The sequence below is a fragment of the Dermacentor silvarum genome, chromosome 5, assembly GCF_013339745.2.
Source record: "Dermacentor silvarum isolate Dsil-2018 chromosome 5, BIME_Dsil_1.4, whole genome shotgun sequence".
NCBI lineage: Eukaryota > Metazoa > Arthropoda > Arachnida > Ixodida > Ixodidae > Dermacentor > Dermacentor silvarum.
This window is the reverse complement of record NC_051158.1, coordinates 32,378,387-32,384,957: the sequence shown is the minus strand read 5'-3', so window position 1 is coordinate 32,384,957 and position 6,571 is coordinate 32,378,387.

Sequence of the window (6,571 nt, the reverse complement as noted above, 5' to 3'; positions counted from 1 at the left end):
TCACTCACTCACTCCCACTCACTCACTCCCTCCCTCACTTCACTCACGTCTCACTCACACTCACTCACACTCACTCTCACTCACTCCCTCACTCTCACTCACTCACGTCACCTCACTCACTCACTCACTCACTTTTCACAATCACCTCACTCACTCACTCACTCACTCACCTCACTCACTCACCTCACTTCACTCACTCACTCACTCACTGCACTCACTCACATCACTCACTCACTCGTGGAAGCAAGCATTCGTCTCTCTGAATAATACAGCACAAGGGCTTGAGTTGTATTATCTGTAACAGGCGATTTTTAAAATTCTACAAATTCCACGTCCTGCCACGCGATAAACTTACGCGTGACAGGAATGCCGGTGCAAATGGAGCATTAGAATTTACTGGTCCATAATTGCTCATCATCTGTGACTAATTGACAAGTCTGTTAACTACCAATGCGTGTCACTGGCGCATTTCCAGCCTCTTCTTTTAATTGAATTAGGTTGGCAGGAGTGCATCCCACTTGTTCACGAGGGGGGTTGGACGAGCCGCAAGGCTTTGCAACCTCTTTCCACGACATAATATATATTGAGAAAGATGAGAAGTACAACGTTGCCGTTATTTTGGTTTATTTACACAACAGGTTCAATCGGCGGACCGGCCTTTTTCAAGGGATACCGACCGAAGCTGTTGTGTAAGGAATCCAAAGATAACCGCGCAGTTGTGCTTCTTATCTTTCTACATACGCTTGACCCCAACATTCAGACCTATATAATATAATATATATATATATTATATATATAATATATATATAGGAAAATCAGAAGCACAATATAGGCATATATATATGCATATATATATAGATATATCCACCATGATCATGAGACTATATTTATGTCTACTGCAGGACGAAGGCCTCTCCCTGCGATCTCCATTACCCCAATCTTGCACTAGCTGATTCCAACTTGCGCCTGCAATTTTTCTAACTTTATCACCATATTGCTACTTCATATTGCTACCAAAGCCACTCACCTTACTTCGTATGACATTGCTGTGTTGCTATCGCATTCATTGCTTCGCCCTTAGGGCGAAACTGTGACATTTTTTATACCACACTGAAAGCAAGCTAATGGGTCTATAATTCAATTGTTTAACGTCTTCGTTCTTAGGGATTAGTATAATGTTGGCGTTCTTCCAGGTCTCTGGTACACTTCAAGTCGTGAGGCACTGCGCATAAAGTACCGCAATTTTGAAGCATGATATCATACATTTAAGCATGCCATACATACCTACATGCGTACACACATGCATGCTACATACATAAATACATACATACATGCGGACATACATCCCACACACATACATACAGACGCTTACATACATACATACGTATGTACATACATACATACATACGTACATACATACATACATACATACATACATACATACATACATGCAAGAAAGGACCCCCTTTTCACAAAACCACTCGCTACCAGCAGTTTATTCGCCATATTGGTGCCCACATATCTACATCATCGCTACAGTCATGCTAAGATGTGCTCTGCCGTAACTGTTTTTATTTATATTCATGAAAAACGCTTCCGAAGCAAAATTTCCCGTTCTCTTTAAGCTTCTACCGAGAATATGGGTTTCACCAAGTCATGACTCACACGCACATGAAAAAAGCGCGATGTGCAACAAGATGTGTAAAATATCCTCTTTCTAGTCTTGTTTTATTGCGATAGCAATTATATGGACACTCCAAAGCAGATTTCTGCCGTCGGCGTCGCCGTCGCCGTGAGGTTCCGTATGACGTCAATGGAGATGAAATCGTCGCCGCGCGCCGCCAAACGCTGTATGTGCGAGTGAAAGGACGCGAGGGACGCGTGCTTTCACGGGCAGTGAACGCACGGCGGAGAACAAACGCGCGTTCTGTGCCGTGCTCCTGTAAGGGCTGCAGAAGTAGGCGTCTCTTTCCTCCTTTACAATCACCATATATGTAGAGCAAACGCGCCTTCTTCTGACGCACGAAAGGCCGTGAGAGGGGGGGGGGGGGGGGGCAGGGAAGGGAGGCGACGTTTAGCTGCGGCACCAAGTGCCTATTTATATCAGAGGCTCCGGCAACAGTCACCAACGCCGCACGCATTTTGTGCGAACGCGGGCAAAACGCCGACGGCGTCGACAACAGTGCTGTGTGTTGCCGGTGCTGCTGCATGTCCAAGTTTGTACAGCGGATAAAACTACTATCCTTACTCCGTATGGCTCTCTACTAAGTTGCTATCGCAATTGATGCTTCGCCTTTCGGGTGAAACTGCGACAACTTTTTTCGTTCCATCGCTCTTTGTGCGTTCCTTAACTTGTTTTTGAGCTTCTTTGTTAACCTCCAAGTTTCTGCCCCATATGTTAGCACCGGTAGAATGCAATGATTGCACACTTTTCTTTTCAACGAGAGTGGTAAGCTCCCAGTCTGGATTGGCAATGCCTGCCGTATGCTCTCCAACCCAATTTTATTCTTTTGTAAAACTTTTCTCATGATTGGGGTCCCCTGTGAGAAATTGACCTAGACAAACGTACTCTTTTACGGAGTCTAGAGGCTGACTAGCGATCCTGAATTCTTGTTCCCTTCCCAGGCTATTGAACATTATGTTTGTCTTCTGCATATTAATCTTCAACCCTACTCTTACGCTTTCTCGGTTAAGGCCCTCAATCATATGTTGTAATTCGTCTCCATTGTTGCTGAATAGTACAATGTCATCTGCAAACCGAAGGTCGCTGAGATATTGGCCGTTGATCCTCACTCCTAAGCCTTCTCAGTCTAATACCTTGTCACACGAGAAGGTTTAATGTCATTTGCACCTAATGACATTTACATTTAATGTGGTTAGTTGGCTGCCACACGGGAATATATGATGTCATTGAACCAAAATGACTTCTGTAAACGAATGAGTTCGCTGAACTAATTCGTATCCTCACTCCTCGGCCTTCCCAGTCTACTGGCTTGAAAACTTGTTAGAAGCATGCAGTTAATAGCATTGGAGAGATTGTGTCTCCTTCCCTGACCCCTTTCTTGATAGGTAACTTTCTACTTTTCTTTTGGAGAGCCAAGGTAGCTGTGGAATCCTTGTACATATTTGCCAAGATATTCACGTATGCCTCCTGTACTCCGTGATTACGCAATGCCTCCATGACTGCTGGTATCTCTACTGAATCAAATGCATTTTCATAATTATGAAACTCACATAAAGATGTTGATTGCACTCCGCAGATTTCTCGATTACATGAGTGATGACATGGATATGATCCGTCGTAGAATATCCCTTCCTGAAGCCAGCCTGTTATCTTGGTTGGCTGAAGTCAAGTGTTGCCCTGATTCTATTGGAAATTATCTTGGTGAATATTATTGCGATAGCAATTATATGGACACTTCAACACCGGATTTCTGCCGTCGCCGTCACCGTCGTCGTCGCCGTCGTCGTCGCCGTCGCCGTCGCCGTGAGGTTCCCTATAGATAAAATCTTCGCCGCGCGCCGTATATGCCCGAGCGAAAGCGTGCGGGGACGCGCGCTATCACGGAGTGCGAACACACTCAATCACCCACGCGCAAGCAAGGAAGCGGGAAGCCAGCACCGGAGGGAGCGCGGGGGGGGGGGGGGGGTTGCACATCTACTCTGCCAACAACCGCGATCGTCGCTCGCTCGCGCGGACCGTCTCTTATCTCCACACGGCTCTGACCTTTATGCGCCGTGCATTCGCCGCTCAGTTTCCGTTGAAGCGATAGACCGCACGTACCTTCGGCCGCGGCGGCGTATGAGCTCGCTGCCAGCGTTTTGACAGTCGTTGTCTGCAGTCATTCAGTGTGATCTATTCATGTTTGTTTGTGCGCGCTCACACCACGCTTGTTCATTCAGTTAGTAATAGTCGGGCCACATTTTCCAACGCACGCTACACATGCAATGTTGCCCGGATCGGCAGTGCAGCCCTACAGGTGTGTCCCTTCGCACGCGCTGCCCACGGGAAGCGCTTCTCATCAACACCACCGTTTCACACGCGCCTTCTCGTGGTCATCGAGTCTCTCTTCATGTCGGTCTACTTACGCCGCAGCACACCTGCTTACTTAATCAGCTCATGCTTACTACAATTCATATTGCTACCAAAGCCGCTCACCTTACTTCGTATGACATTGCTGTGTTGCTATCGCATTCATTGCTTCGCCCTTAGGGCGAAACTGTGACATTTTTTTTGTCTTTTGTTTTAGGCATGCTCCCTTCACTTGTATTTAAACAAGGCTCAGTCTGGCCGATGTGAAACTGTGAAACTTCAACAGCTAAAAAGAATGAAGTAAGATAGAAATTTAAGAATTTAGCAAGGAAATCGTCTTGATTCCTTCAATATCTGATAACAGCTGCACCAACATCCCTATGATGATGTCCCAGAGAAGAGGCTCACAAAGGTAGAATATCTGGCATTGTTATATTTAATGCAGGTAATAGTTTTATGAAGGTATTGGAAATCTAAATTCGGAAAACAGCAATTCAACTTTTCTTTTATGGCTGAAACTTCTGCTACAAGGAAATAAGAGGTGTCGGTAATCAGTTGTTTGTTATTGACTGGTTCCAAGAGTCTCACATGACTGCACGTGTCCTGAACCTAGCAGCAGTTACGAAAGCTGATGCAGGAAGGATCGGAAGAATTGGACCACTAAGGGCCGCTCTCGCCAAGCTGTTTGCTAATTAATTCATAACTAATCCTTTGTGACCAGGCACCCATGCCAATCTAATTAGTGTTAAGTGAGAGGTAATTAGACAATGAAATGTCTGTGAAATATGTGAGCCACTATTTGCAAGTGAGAGCTGAACCGCTTCCTCAGAGCTCAAATGTGTTTCCAGGCATTGTCGTAGCCGTCTTCCCCATCACTACCACACCCACCGTGGTTGCTTAGTGGCTGTGGTGTCGGGCTGCTAAGCACCAGGTCACGGGATCGAATCCCGGCCACGGCGGCCGCATATCGATGCTGGGAAATGTGTAAACACACGTGTACTTAGATTTAGGTGCACGTCAAAATTATTCCGTAGTCCCCCACTACGGCGTGCCTTTAATGAGATCGTGGTTTTGGCACGTAAAACCTAGAATTGTTTTTAATCACTACCATAAACAGCAGCCTAAATCTGCTGGAGTATGCCGGTATCTTTTCATATTTATATTCGTACATTAAGTATTCTTTCAAGCTGTCTTTCTTTTTTTTTCGATGCCGTAAGGCAGCCCTCCTTGAAATGAAAAAAAAAAACAGTATCTATTTTATGTGATATAGGCTTCCTACTTCCTGTGTGGACAGAACTCAGCGTAATACAAGTTTTCAAAACTAAATTCACCTTGCCCTCTTACACACTACTGAATGTACTGCCATGTAGCGCGTAGTTGGAATAATACTGGGAAAATAACACTGAATAATACTGGCATAATAATAAGACAAGAACCCTTAAGAGTTTCCCGCGTGCGAGCGAAGCTTCGTAGCTGCCGGAGCAATGTTCCCTGATGATGATTATGATGATGATTATGATGATGATGATGATGATGATGATGATGATGTCCTCAGCACATGGCTCGTACACCTTTGAGAAGTCGTTGGTGTCATCTTCGTCGTCGTCCAGGCAACTCGTGGCTCATACCCACTATGGGGTATTGGTCAATGAATGGGTTGGTTATTCCATTTTTTTAATCACAAATAAACTTTTAGGACTGATATGAGTAAGTGCTGTTGAAAGGGGAAATGACATGTTAGATTGTCATTAGAACCATTATTCAATTATTGAAAAGCACAAAAAAAAATGGATACAAATTGAACCGGGCATTCTTCGGGTGAACTCAATTAGACATGAGGCCTTGTCAAGCTGCTAACACTGCAGCTTCTTGCTGCTATCCAAGCATTTCCTTATTTTCCCCGATCTTTCTATAAAAAAAGGGGGAAATGGAAAGGGGGAAAAGGGGAAATGCTGAATAGCCAATCGATAGCCAAGCGACAGCTTGGTCAATAGCGATAATCAATAAATCAATAAATTCCAGAAAATGCTGGGGTTGTCTTGGTTGTGCTTAGCCTAGCCCAGATACTTGGGCAATACCTTGCGATAGCCAATCGATAGCTAATCGATAATCGAACAATAATGTATAAATTGCGGTAAATGCTGGGGATGACTTGGTAGTGCTTATCTTAGGCCAATACCTTGCGATAGCCAATCGGTAGTCAATCAATAGCTAATTGATAATCGATCGATAATCAGTAAATTTCGGGAAATGGTCGGGATGACTTGGTAGCGCTTAGCCTAACTCAAAAGCCAGGACTAGCTAGGCGCCCATCAGCTCCGCTGTCTCTTTAGCATTGCGCCTCCAGTGCAAGCTAGGCACATTTTTTTGGCCATGAGCAAATAGAAGACAAATGTGCATGCTCATTCGCCAGCCCACGTCCACATACCGAGCTCCCCACTCAAACAAAACACGTGGTGGTGGGGGAGCGAATAATGGGCAGCACAATTTATTCCATAGACAGCCCATAAACCGTACTCACATGTGTTTGAATGCTTT